The following is a 15,835-nucleotide window of genomic DNA, read 5'->3' on the forward strand; positions in this document are numbered from 1 at the left end:
TTAATTTACAAATTTGTTAAAAAAAAAAATGGATTAAAAGTTTAAAACGCATAAAAAATAATATTTTTTAGAATAATATATAATCACACTTAAAGTTTGTAAGTATATATTTTATTTTTATACCTAGTATAAAAATTATAGAGTGATTGTAAGCATAACATTTATTTACATTATTAAAGAACTTTTTTCTTTAAAATAATAACTGTTCTAAATTAGCTAATTTTAATTTTTATATTTGTCCGTTAATTTTTTCTACACAATGAATATTGAGTATATTTTGTATAGTTTAACACAAACCATAAAACCAAAATGGGAACCCAATTTTTAAGCTTTTATAATAAATTATTTACGATCCCTCTAGTATAGTTTATATTTTTATAATCCTAAAAACAGGTTAGATAACTGTAAAGATACTTTTGTTTATTTTTTTAAAATCAAAATATCTATTTAAAATAATATAACTATTACTATCGAAAATTTAAAAGTTTAAATCGAGAAAAAATGTTATAGACATCATCTTATTTTGAACGAGAATACGTTTTATAATGTAATTTTGGCCGTTACCAATAAAAAATGAAATTCTTTTCTGATTACATCGTAAGAAAACTAAATTTACGAGATCAGATCAAAATTAGAAAATACGTTTTAGAAAAATGTATCAATAAAAAGGACAAATTCATAAATTATATAAGACACCAGGTCATCAATTCCGATATTTTTATAATAAGCTCTCGACTCGCAGTGTACATCCCGTGCCTCATGATATTGATTACTACGGTTATTGTAATTTGAACAATTTAATACGAAAATTAGAAGGTAACTAATATATTTCTTCTGTTGTATGGTAGATACTGATATTAATTATTTCCTATAAAAGTGCTTACGATAAATATTTAAATTGTGCTTTCTATTCCAATTTACAGGTAGAGAATTGGTAAAGATACTCTTGATTTTGAATGTCTTGAAACCAAAAGTTCTGTTCCTGAACCAACATATAACATTTATGTTGGTATTTTTAATCCTAAAAAAAAAATTAACTTTTATTTCATTTCAATGACCGAATGTGGTTATTATGGCAGATATTTTAACTAAAATAAATAAGATATATGAATAGATGCGTTATTTATTTTACAATTAACACAATTTTACTAAGAAAAATCATGTTTTATAATTAAAAACGCGATTGTTGTTCTGTTTTTTATGATTAATTTTGTTCCTCTTTATTTGTATTAATTGTAAAATATAATTTGTATTATGTTTGTATTAAATATTTATAAATTCAGTGTATGTATATTTATTGAAATTTATAAATTTAAGACTATATATAACAATATAAACATTATAAGCTTTGATCATTAGTTGCATCATAGAGTTTTGTTATTTACTCCACAATGTGCCTTAAGTATAATAATAATATATGTAAAATAAATGCTTGGCACATTATTGTTTAGTATTTACTAACGGTACTTGGCCTAGGTCAGCGTTAAAGAATAGGTGATGCTACTATAATAGCTATAAATTATAATAATAAGCATTATATTGGTATATTATATTCACATCAATTTAGATGTCTGGGAGTTGAATTACCGCACGGGAGTACCGCTGCTGCACAACACTATAATAAAGACTAGCTAATAATTAAAAACAAACAAAAATAATTAGATGGCGTTCACTCGACTATTAAATAATACTGTTTTGAAAAACAACATTTTATACGACAAACAAAATAATAATATCCATTGGCGTTTCCAAGATTAACGTTTTCAGCATTTTTTAATTCAAACTCGGTTACTACGTCCTTTTTAGTGTGCGTACTATTTCTTAGAACGAACTTCGAATTGATATTGTAGTCACACGCCAAGTAAAAATAAATTTGTGACGTGAACACGTGATAATGTCAATACGTCTGCTACCGTAATAATATTATGGTTACATCTGTCAGAATAGTTCCTATTATTTATGAAGTTAATCTCGATCAAACATTTCGATATTAAATGATAATAATGTCATCATGTACTACTATAATGCAACTATCACAAATCACAATAAAATAATATATTGTAATAACTTATAAATAAAACTTAAACTAAACTTAAAACAAATTGGTGGCTTCTATCACAGAAAAAAATGTCCATTTCCGATTGAATTTATTATGTTTGATAGCCCACTGATTATTCTTATAATTTAAAACCTATATGCGGTATTATTGAACAGAAACAATGAAATATTCTTCATAAAAATTGGTTAAAAATATTAAAAACAATGAGATAAAATTTAATTTTTATTATATTTGGGATTAATAATTATGTAAAAAAAATATATGTATTTTTTTTATAATTCCCTGATCTATTAATTATTACGACATTTTTTTTAAAAGGGCAAAAATATTGTTGATAGCTTGATGATATAAAAATAGTTATAAAATACTTCCAATAATTGTGTCAGGGGATTTGGGTAGGCTAAATATTTTAAAAGGTATTTGCATTATATTTTCCAAAACTTTCAACAATAATTGAAATTTGTATGACATTATAATATGAAAATAAAAATAAATAAATAGATAGTAGCTAATTAGGTTTTTTATTTATTTACCAGTGTATTTCTTGAAGGGTAAGAATAATATTTTTTTGAAGTAGCTTTTTCCAAACAATTAAGTGCAAGTTAAATGAAAACTTTTATTTTTCTCCGGTGATTTGAGAGAGATCTTTAAAATTAGCAATTTACCTAATATATTAGGTACTATACAAGTATACAACTACTTACATGCCCGCTAGTCCTAAAATATTATTATTTTGAATATTAAAACAATTACGGAATTATAATATATTTGATAATATGAATATATTTATGTAAAATGTGTAAGCATATACATGACTGAACAGTGTACACGTAGGTACTTGTATAATATTGCAATAATATTTCAAACTTTAAAACTTATTAAATTTATTTAAATTAAAAAAGAAAATGTTATTTTTGTAAACTATATTTAAATTTAATATAGTTTAATATGAAATGTTTTGGAACGTTTTCTTACATATTATATACATTATGGCATTATACGATTACATTCAATTTTACATTACCCATTGATAAATAAGTGTAAATGTGTATCAGAACCGTATAATTAATGAAGATATTATGCATAATTAAAGATCAATAAATTTTAGGTAAATAATATATTAAACCCAAAAAGTTAGATAAAATTGATATTATCGGGTCTAAAAATTATCAGCTGCGAGAAATTCACAGCGTTTATAAAAAAACAAGTCTTTCTGTATATAAGGATCTGTGGTTGTCGCCCGAAATACAAAATTAGACACAATATTATATATATGAAAATAAATACCGTCGATAATGTGTGTTTTATGTCATAAGAGTCAGTTATACGATTTACTGCATAAATAATAAATTGTTAAATTGATTGTAATACCTATTTTTGAATGTTATCTAATATTATATTAATATGTATATTGTAAAAGGATAAGCACACCACGCTTATATGAATATATAATATTAATATTGAAAGTTCCTAGTTTCTATAATCACTTAATATATGAGCCCAAAATTAAGTTCAACCTATGACAATCTCCCTAATTAAATCTGTTACAAATGACAATTTAGTACGGCGGTGCAGTATAATCGGCATGGGTTATACTTTGCGAAATGGTTAATTTTATGTTTGCAGTAAATCGTAAAATAGTTCAAATTAAAACGCTTAAGTTATAAAAGTTTATGAACAGAAATAAATAATATTTAATATTCGTTGAAAATGTTTTGTTTTAAATATTGATAATCAAAGACACGTATACATACTTCGTTAGTATATTATAATTTAGACGTGTTACTATATCAAATCTTATAATAACTACGAATGGACAAAAATGTAATACATTAACGGTACCTAAAATGATACCATATTTTCTATTAGTTTTTTTCAATTTAATATGTACAACATATCAGTATTCTGCCTCATTCATTATTGTAAGTATACAACGTCGAAAAGGCGAAATCTGTAAAGAGTCATAATGATAACAACGTAATCGCAACATATTTATGTGACATTGTTCTACGTCTTATTACTTATTATTTGTCTATCTTGATTTCATGTAATATATAATTTTAAATTGTTGTAAAAAAATTAAGGTTTAAATAAAGTTTTTATAAAATAAAATATTTCGACGTACCTATTTCAAATGTTATTTAATTTTAGTAAGAAAAGCTTATATGGAACGTTTTCAAGCTTTTTTTTGACAAATATTGTAAATATTAATATACATAAATAAAATATAAAAAAATAATTTGTTTAATTTATTAAATTTTAATATGAATATTTGAATTATGTGAAAATTGACAGTGTTTACAGTTATTAGTTTTTGAATTATAATAATAATAAAAAAAATGATTGTTTAAAATTTCCATTTTTTTTCTTATTTTTTATATTTGTGTTTTTTCTGCGATTATTTTTAAACTATTGCAAAAAGTTTAATTTAGACCCATCCAAAGTGCCAATCATATACAATTTGATATCGAAAACTTGCACTTTTGATGATGAAGATTGAAGTATGTTTCTATAATAACATTGACCAATACATATGATTTTTGCTATTTATATTTTGAATATCAAAGTATTCTTTATAAATTATAATAGCATTGTATATACATCGAATGTATTAATATCTACAGGATATGTGTACGTTATAACTATGAATCATATTAATTTTTTGTTTATATTATATGTATTTTTATCTTTCTGATGGAAATTAAACACTTACAAAAATTAAATTTTGACTAAGAATTACTTTTTGTTTATCATATAACAAAAAATATAAATGGATATATATAAATCAACTATCATATAAATAAATTATATTTTATCTATGAAAAATAAAAATAGCGTGTAAAAAAATTGAAATTGATTTTTTTTTTTTTTAATTAACATGTTGACTATTATTTATTTAACATCAACAGTCAAGTAATATATAGTTATATAATATTACTTTAAAATTAAAACTGTAATTGATTTATTTTAGAATATTTAAACTTTTTAAGTTAAAAGTTTTTATTTTAACTTATCAAATTGCAAATTTAACGTACAAAAAAATCTGTTTTATTCTGCTTTTTCTAATATTACAGTGAATTGATAATTTACATATCATTAAATTGAAAGTTAACATTTAAAGTGATCTAAAGCTCCACATGAGCTTTTTTGATATTTCAATTTCAAAGCAATTTACAGTTTAAAAATGATAATAACCTGCTTCAAATTTAAAAATTAAAAAAATCCATGTTTGGGGTCCTACAAAATATTCTTGTACTTAAATTTGATAATAAGTCAATCTATTTTAATGTTAAAAAAGGTGCAAGTATATAACCATTCTACTGTACTATAGTAAATGCCGAATATACCTTATTATCATTGATTAAGTTTCTTCACATTTTAGGTAAGAATATAAAAATTTTAAAATAAACATCAATGGGTCGCGTAAAAATTCCTGTTTCTTTAAGTTGTTAAAAAAAGTACTAGGAATTTTTACTTTTGACTTCCCAAAATATTATCAAGGCTTTTTTTTTTACAAAAAAAAATATTTTAAAGTTGAAAATTTAAGAATTTTGATGCTTAAAAAGATGATTACAGATTATACAAAAAATAAAAACGTTATTTATATACAATCAATACATCATATAGATAGCTCGGCTCAAAATTGAATATTATAACAGCGTAAAACGTTGAGCGTAAAATTTGCTATCATAATTTTTAGACTGTTTGATTTTGTTGATTTTCTTAAATGTAAGTTGGTTAGTAAAATAGTACGTGATTTGTGTTAATAATCATTTTTTTAAATTGATTATAATAAGATATATATTATACACTATATATAATAATATATGGATAGATTTCTAGTTTTATTTTTATGTAATATGATATCCGTAATGTAATGGAAGTTTTAACTATATGCTTGTATGATAATAATGATAATTATTAAGTATATAATAAGATAATAAATGGTATAATTCATAGGAAATTTTTTCCGTTAAATATAAAATTTAACTATACTGTACAAACTGAGCATAACATGGCATTGCTATATATATAATAACTATATATTATTAAACAGCTATATAATAATATATTTGTACTATGTATTATATTCTGTATAATAAAATAAATAAAATAATAATAACACTAATAACGATAAAAAAAATTATCGGTACATGATTGACGACCGTATAAAACACTTTAAAATTATTGTCACTATTTCATTATGCATATACCTACAATATACATAAAATACTTTAATAATATTATTAGATATATAAAAATATATACTATATAGGACTAATGAAAGACTAAGTAGGTTCTACATGGACAATTTTATCAATCTGATTTTATAAAAGTCTTACAAGCAATAAAAATACTAAATAAATACTTGCAAATATTCAAAATTAAAAACCTGTATTGCTTAATGAATAGGATTAAATATACCATAGTCCATATTATGAGCGGATAAGCTCTGCAGCAGTATACGTAAACCTATGAAACGTATGAGTATTATATTATTTGAATTCGCCTTTTCAAAAAGCCAATTTGTTCCAAAACCCAAACTTTTAGAAAAATAAAAATAACTTATCTTGTAACGTTACTCTTGACACCTACAATTTACACCGCTATTAAATACTACATATATTTAATGGTGGAAAAGTCGGTATTCTATTGAAATTTGTAAATATCTACAAATTATAGAACCCAAAAACTGTGATAAAATGTGTTTCCTTTCTTTTTGAATAAGTTGGGTTTCTCAAACAACTAATTAATTTATAAATTAGAATCATAAGTCTAATTATATTTCCCAATTTACATACAAAATAGTAAAAACATCCCCCCTGGCACTTTTACCAGATCGTGATCCAATTCTCTTGTGCGACTCTATTATAATGGATACACAATTTTCGTCTAAAAATACACTGTAGCTTAACTATACAAATTAGTTAGTGCTTATTTTAATTGATTATTGTTCATCTAAAAGCTTTACATTTAAAGTTGTACGCGGATAATAATAACATACGAGGGTGTTTATTTAGGCCTGCATGTGGTAATGGTAATCTTTATTTTGAAATGGGTGTGTTTCGTATTCATATATATATATACATATTGCAAACGTTAAACAGACAAATGAGAAAAGGAATTATTTCTAAACTTAGACACGTACTACGCACATTATACTGCATAGTGTATATTATATGTATACCATACAGACACCACGCACTATACTACTGTTTTACATGTTAACGGACATAACATTTATATCAGGGTCGTAAAAATAACGAATAAATTTTAGTACGGTGCGGCAGTAAACGCGTTTTTTCCTCAAAGTCTGCAGAAAACGCACGCACAGACATATAATATGTGTGTATATATGTATATATATATCCATAATAGTACTGTAAAAACAAATGCGATAGGATTTGTCGTCGCGGTTATTGTGGAGGCCACTTTTTTTCGTTTTGATAAAATCGCTACATATTGTTTTTGGTGAATCGATTTGCGTCTCGAAACCGTTTAAGGTTGCCATCAAAATCGTTTAAATGGTTTAGCAAACCGGACGATATTGTTGCAGTCATCATTTTATTATTAAATTATTTATACAATTACATGAATCGGATGAAGTGGGTTCAACAACGACGTGTGAAAATCATGAATACAAAGTGCGCTTGTCTCGAGTCCACCATCGTGACATCATTGGTGTACACAAGCGATCTTATCATGGTGAATGATGTGGTGTATCAGTTTTTAATTGAATCATGGCATCTGCAGGCTGCAGTGGCCGATAAAATAAACCAAAGGTATTATTTTAAAGAAATACATTTTTTTTTAAATATTTTGTACAGTGATGTATACCTACATACTAAGGTTTGCTGTTTAAAGCTAATACCGAACAATGTTATGGATGATCTACCTTCTACGAATGGTGTGGACTTTCTAGGTTGGATTTATAAATTTTTGAGCTTAGGGTAATATCGTTCCTCGAGAGGAATGGATTTTTTTTACGAACAAATGAAAAAATTAAAAATTGAGTTTAACTGTAAATTATGGGTATACATAATGCGAGCCAATAAATATTTACAAAATACTTGTGTTAATGTAAGTTTTTTATTTTTTTTAAATACTTTTGCATTTTCAACTGAATTGTGAATATTGTCATACAAGTAGCATCGATTATTCTAATCGATATATTATATAAATTTGTACAATTTACGTCTATCTATGTATCGTGCACATCTCATGTAATATATTCATATAAATTATATATTCTTAGAAATATAATCAACGATGTAAGCGTGATTATTTACACTGTTATTCATACGTTTTTTGTCACAGTGAAAATTAAATTTTTTTTTTTTTAATTTCAATTAAGTAAAAAATCCAAGTGTATACATATAAAAATAATGTTTTTGTATCTTAGGCGATGCATTTCAAAACCTTCGGTGGTTATACTGAATCATCTTCATTCTTGATAGTTAAAAAAAGATGCTAATGGCTGGACGGAGAAAAATATAAAAAGGCTCACCTGATACACACACACTTAAACACATACATACATACACACATACTTACATACATACATACATACATAAATACATACACATACGTCCATGCAGCCATACAGGTACAAATATTATAATTATTATTACATCGTCGTTATTGTGACATTATCTCTATAGGCGGCGGTAGTCGACAGTTTATGCAGCCGCGCACGCCGCAGAAAATCTCGTTGTTCAGCAGCAGCAGCCGAAAACTATATTATTATACTGTGTATAGGGGAAAGGAAAAAACGGTGGCGGCGACGGAAAACACGATCCCGCCCGGGGTCAGAAAATCGATGGTCGGTCGACGTCGGTTCAGATCGCCGGCAGTGGCCGACGCCCGAACGCCGCCGCCGCGCACCGGGGATCCTTTCGACCGGAATTCCACGCACACACCAGCACGCACGTTCATTCCGACCGGTTGGTGTATAGTCTCTGTCGTCGTTGCCGCCGAGTTTCCGACGCCGTTATTATTAGGAAATATTGTGTTTTCGTATACGATTTGTCAGTTTTCCGACGAGTTTCCCCAGTGCCTTTCCCGCCGATACGCTATATTATCGTTGTTGGATTTTTACCGGTCGAAGCAAATCCCACACCACCTATGTTTCTCGTCTATTTATAAAACGAATCATTACTATTCATAAAAAATATTAATTATACAATATAATTATAATATATTGGTACGTTTGTGTTTGTGCTTATTTGTGTGTGTGTGTGTGTGTGTGTGTGTATGTGTGTGAGTTCGCGTTGCTGTTAAGTTTTTTTGAAAAGCTATGCCGAGTGCCGAAAACGTCACCGCGTGCACTACTAGAGGATTACGCTGGTAATATTGCCCCTGAAAGAGATATCTCGACCCACACTACAGGTGAGTGCTGTTTTAAAAACATAACATTACCTTCATACATAATGATATTCAGTGATAGTGTCCGTTTAGAGGGTTCCGGATTGTTGGATTTATAATATAGGTAACTACCTGTGTAAGCCCAACAGCCCCTGTAACTATTACGCATCTTCTATAATGAATAATATGCTTATGTATAGATATACCCGTTTGAATTATATTATTGTATAATTACGACTGCACATTTTAAATTTTTGACTATAATAATTGTATAATTGTTATACTTAGGTATTAGCACATTTAGAGGATTGGTCGGGGAGGGGGGCAAAAATATGTGAAAAGAAATCATTACGATATTAGTCACTAATTTTCGTTCATTTATTTTCATAGAAAGATAAAAAAATGGTTTAAAAATAACAATTCAACGCGCCGCACCCTAACCGTTTTTAGGGTCTGTTCAAACACCATAACATAACAAGGCGATAATGGGTTTTTTGCCGAAGAAAATGGGCAGTCATCGAGCGCTCACGCATCCCCTCACCGTATCCTATTATGTTAATAATAAATAATCGACGGTACTGTGAAGTAAGTGATTTTTTTTCGACGTCAACAAATACCGAACGATTTTTCATTGTTCATAAATCGCATACCTGAACCCATCAACCGAACAGAGCTGTGTCGGGTGTGTAGTTGGGAACGAGTATAGAATACTTCATGACGTTACGGAACAATCATAAAATTTGGATCCGAAGAAGAACTCTTGCAAACATTTTTCAAACAACATTTCAAAATATTTTAGTATTATTGTATATACATATAATATTGATCGACATTGATGATATTTATATTTCCGCCATCTACCTGCATATGTAAGCCGGCACAACTGCCTGACCGGTCGACAAAAGAGTCTTTTGAATTCAACTCTCTTGTTTGGGCTCTCTCTCTCTCTCCTTCTCTTTTCACCACCAGACCATGGATTACACAATCAGAACAAATTGTTTGATTCGGCCGAATGCATGTGCAATTTCAGATTATTTTATGGACCATCGCATAACGGCGTTATAATAACACTATTTCCAAATCAAAATATACCCAAAACTGTATGACGAGGTCATTTCTTCAATCTACATTAGAATATGATAACTTATTCTAAAGGATAATCCCAGTCTTAACAATTATCATGTTACTATATAGTATATACAATAAGCTGAGATCGAAATCAACAACCTATAACTTAATATTTCATGGTTTTTTTATATAACATTGTACAGGTATAGGTACGATAATATTTGTATTTCATCTAACTTAACGTAGCACCTATTTTTTGTTAATAAAAAAAATCAACAGTTAAAAATCTCGAAGAGTCATTCCAGAAACATTTATAATAATCTAACAAAAGGTTTCCTTTTTTGTAATTCTAAATAATATTAAAATAATAATACGAAATTGTTATAACTGTAATATATTATGATATTATACTACAAGAAAATATATTTCCATTAAAGTTTTTGGGTACCAGTTCTCGGTAAGCCCGTACACGGTCATCATTCTATAGGAAAACAATATAAAATTGGAGCCGCAGCCGCCAATGATGAAGAAATTATATAAAATGTTATTCGTTAGAGTTCACATGCGATGATAGATTTTTTTCTCACTACGGCCCATATAAATGCTAAACACGTTTTTACGGAGTTTCGAAATTGTGACAAGTATTATAGGTTCGAACGCAGAAACGTAGAATATAATAATATGTAGGAAGAGAAGATGACACAATGTTGATATTGTGTATACGACTATGTGTAGCACACGTCCTCTTGTTGCCTGGCATCTTGCAAAATATATATTTCTTCATAAAAAAAAAAAAAAAAAACGTATGCCTATAGTCTATATACGCAATAGACTTCATTTCGGCGGCGGCCTGAATGAGAACAATAGATGCTTGTTCTACATCGTTTATACGATTTATAAAATAAAATAATGACAATATATAATAATAATAATACATAGTAAACACTCTATTATCATTTTTAATTGTGCGTGTTGTGTTATTGTAATATTGTATATTTGTATATTATAAATTCATGCGTGTGTTAGTAAATAATGTCTCAATGCGCCGCGGCCGTCCGTCGACACGACTTGGGTTCCAATTTCACACTGGCGTTGACGAGGATTTAGTTAAATTTTTAAAACGTTACTTAATAATTGTTTCCATTCCATTAAGTAGACGTTTTAATTACACGGCTTGGTGCAACAGATGCAAATAACTTCCTTCCGACGATTCACCCGCATTCAGTTATCAGTCGGGTACGTCTTTTTCGCCGATGTCGGGACAATTCATTTTCGCAAACGCTAGCGCAGTTTACCGTTACAGGAAACAACCGAGTTAGTATTTTTCGATGATGTTTTTTATTCATCTTACCACTATCGTTTTTTTCTTTTCAGTCTATTTTTTATATTTTGGCGATTTTGTCCGTAATAAAAAAATAATAAAAATCATAATATCTTATAATAAACTGTCTCAATATCGGCTTGGTGTTTGTGTATGCGACCATAATATACTAACGAGATTATCTTAATAATTTTAAGCGGCGTGACTTTAAATTGAATTGCTTGCACGTGTATTGTGTGCGTCGTATAATGAGTCAGTTGCAGCAATATTAGCATAAGTAATAATAATAATAACAAGTTGGGATGCCGCAATTGGGCGGCTGGCTGCGGACAGAGAGAGAGAGAGAGAGAGAGAGAGAGAGAGAGAGATAAATGAATAGAAAAAAATCACGATTCTTTGGTACATGAGTAGGAAAGGCTTGAGAAAATGAAAAAATTATATTTTATCACTTAATCTACGGCTAGAGTTTGGCGGGCCGGTAGGAATGGGCGGACGGCGAGGGAGAGCCGTAGCGTGCTCCAGCGCACGGATTACTGAACTTAATCAAGAACAAAGCTTTCAACCTGTCACAAAGTTTGAACAAGAGAGATATAAATCCGTCTAAACCCCGGTTTTAGACTAACGAGAGCTAGCTATATACGGCGCGCTCGCACTGGCCCGCGCGCGCTCGTGTGTGCGTATACAGTCAGTGCAGTGCGTGGGCGGTAAGCGCGCGTGCGCGTGTGTGTGCGCTTTAGCCGCGGAGTATTTTAAATATGTTAATCGTCCGGTACGTGTCAATTATTCGGCCGACAATACACGCATAGCAATTTGTCAAAAGCTTAAGTGCATACGCGCGCGCCCGTGTGTGTGAGTGTGTGTGTGTTTGTGTGTGTTGGTGCAAGCTCGCAAAGGACTCCGCGGAATGACAACAGCGTGCCGGTGTGTGCGCGTGTGCTTATAATACATACATACATATATACATATACATATATATGAGACCTTTGTCGATATACATAAATGTGTATACATAATATTATGTATAATATACGCACACATTATGTACACGCACACAAACGCACCTAATATCGGCTGGGGGCACCATGCAAATGCCTCGAACAAAAGCACAATATGTATGTATATATTTACCTATGTGTGCTTGTGTGTGGCGTGAGTGTGAGCGCGCAAGTGGTACAGAGAGTGAGGGCGTTTTACCTGGGTTGTATTATAACTAAAACTGTTGGGACCAGCGTAACGGCTGTTGCCGAGCAACACGCCGCCGCCGCACACCAGAGTTTTGGCATTGATTAGCTTCACCTGCTTTTACCACTGGTGTCTCCCCCCCTCCTCCCACTTTACTACCTAAATATCTCGTTCCTGTTTGCTAATCATTTTTCTTTTTACCACCCGGTAAGTTTCTATACACAGCGAAAAACGTTATTATAATATATATTAATATCTGCGCTCGCTATTAATATTAAATACGATACGTGCATAATAAAATAAATTAATAATGAAAAAAGGGTTTGAAAACGCGAGCGAAAATCGATTAAATGCATTTTCTGTGTACACACAAGTAAAATAAAATATAAATTTATACTCGGGCACTTGGCGTTCCGAAATCGCCGTATATACACTTTGTGTAATATCATCGATCGCAGCTAGCCTTTTCGACCGATGTAGCACAGGTTCTGTACAATATATTAATTTCCTTAAGAGGAAAAATATTTTCATACAAACTTATATTATACTATACGCGTAATCCAAATAAAATCTTGACGTACCTATTATTATTATAACGTCATAAATTTTGTTTTACAGTAATAATTCCATAAAATTATTATTATCTAGAAATATGTACACGAGGAGTATTTGTATACGATCAAAATGCAAATTTAAATGTTTTATAAAAGATGACACTTTTTATGTATATACGCCCCCGAGAGGGAAACAAATGACGCATTTTGAATTCACGGCGTCGTCACGGTTGGAGTGCGGCGCGTCTCTTCGACGATAAGAGGCATTTCTTCATTCCGTTCGTTTTTCATGTTTTATCAAATTTCTAGCGCCAAGGTATAGTTGCAATTTATTAGTAAACATATCGTGCGCTATTTCATTCCTTCTTTTTTTCGCTGCAATAGCAGAAAACTCAAATTCACCTCTCTGTTATTATAGGTAAGCTTAAGATATTTTAAAATTAAATTTGAATTATACATTTTTACAATAAATTATATACTGTACGATTCTATATAAAGTATAAAGTATATACAGTATACACGCAATACACACTGATTAAAATATTTATATCCTTTTAAAATAATACATTATTTTATATTTTGTATAATATTATTATACAAATGTATTGATATTATAGGTAGTATTCAAATTTCATGAATTAAATTTTTTTAACTAAACTTTGTATTTAAGTAGTGAGAAAATACTGATAACAAGGCTAATCTTAGCCACTTATTGCTCAACATATAAGTTTATTCTTTTTTTTATCTTTTTAATTTCTGAAAAATGGAGACACTTCGAAAGATGAATATATGCAGGCTGTGGGAGCAATATTTTTTTTACTGCTTACCAATAGGTTGTATGATTTATAATACTATATGTACAGAGAAAAATATTAACGAAAGTTATCAACGCAAAAATTTAATCTGTTTCACAATAAAAGAAATAATTAATTTATGATGAAATGGCAAAATTATTCGTACAAAAACTGCAATATACAATGTTTTATTTTATTTAATATACTCGTAACTGTATCATATTATTTTCTATAAGCGTATATAAGATAATTAAAAATGTAATATTATTTATTTTACATAGATGCATACCTAATACATTTTATAATAATATTATTACACGTTATATGTGGTGGTGGTCAAAACACGTACGATATCGACAGAAGAATAGAGAGGAATCTGAATTCGGTTTTTTTTCGATACGCGATTAATTAGTATTAAATTCCTGTTAATTCTTAACTACGCTTTTAAAATTCTTACTGTGGCCGTTTGCCTTATTTTCAGTACATTTGATTTTTTTTTTTTTTTATTAATTAATCCGCGGCAACAAAGGCCACTGGATGGTTTTTATTCATTTGTAGAGAGGAGGAACGGTAGAGGTTGAAACACGTTTTTTTTTTGTATGTGTGGCAAGGATTTGTCACCAAAATCCCGGGTGGTCACCCATCCGGGAGCTAGCAACACCGGCCGATACGTACACTCATAGCGTTTCCGCAGTTGAGTGTACGATCGCACCACACCAAGCCACACAGTACATTTTTAATCACGCAATAAACGTCAGAACAATATTTAAAACTTAAACGCGTGTATTGTTATGACGCGATGATAGACTGAACATGAAACTTCTTAAAGTGGATGGTTTGAGTCCAACTTCTAAAAGCAGTCATTTTATTACTTCTAGATACCGGTAAATTAATACAAGTCATATTGCTTAAAATTATTACTCATTACAATTTTTCCAAACCCATCAATATCGGTACTCGATAATATCATAAAAAGATTATAAATATGATATACACCTAAATAATAAAGAATAAATTTAAAAACATAATATACTCGTACGCAACAACATAATACTGAAACATTTTAAGATATATAATAGAATAGAATTTATACATGACACAAGATGAAAATTAAATAGATAACTATATGTAATAATAATAACATGTTTGACACATAAATATGTCTGTATCGCACAATATTCTCATGTGCATCTCGATGGGGCGGAAAATTTTTATGGGTCGTCTCTCGTTTGTTTGCTATATAATATTAAAAAAATGTCATGAGGGCACCATATTAAATATTCAATTTATACGTATTTGTGGTATAGACTAAACGTAATAATATAATAAACGTCAACTGATTTTACACGCCACGCAGGAGGACCAACTTCGATACAAAAAATCACCCACCCACTTTTACGTGATAAATTCAAAGCCTTCACTGATAGCTAAAAGCTATACAATAATTATCTATAGTTTGGAGATCAGCTATTTTCGAGCGTGGAAACCTCGT

At 29.3% G+C, this 15,835-nt stretch overlaps 1 protein-coding gene across 8 annotated transcripts in view; it reads left to right on the forward strand.

Annotated features, from left to right (window-relative positions):
• The first annotated feature begins 8,990 nt into the window (after positions 1–8,990).
• Positions 8,991–15,835, forward strand: part of LOC113554641 (protein turtle-like) — a 107,135-nt gene continuing 100,290 nt past the window's right edge. For all 8 annotated transcript variants that reach the window (XM_026958570.1, XM_026958574.1, XM_026958572.1 and 5 more), the window contains exon 1: positions 8,991–9,448. The gene's annotated coding sequence lies outside the window, so the exon portion shown is untranslated. The remainder of the gene's footprint in view (positions 9,449–15,835) is intronic.

The sequence above is a fragment of the Rhopalosiphum maidis genome, chromosome 2 (assembly GCF_003676215.2).
Source record: "Rhopalosiphum maidis isolate BTI-1 chromosome 2, ASM367621v3, whole genome shotgun sequence".
Classification (NCBI taxonomy): Eukaryota; Metazoa; Arthropoda; class Insecta; order Hemiptera; family Aphididae; genus Rhopalosiphum; species Rhopalosiphum maidis.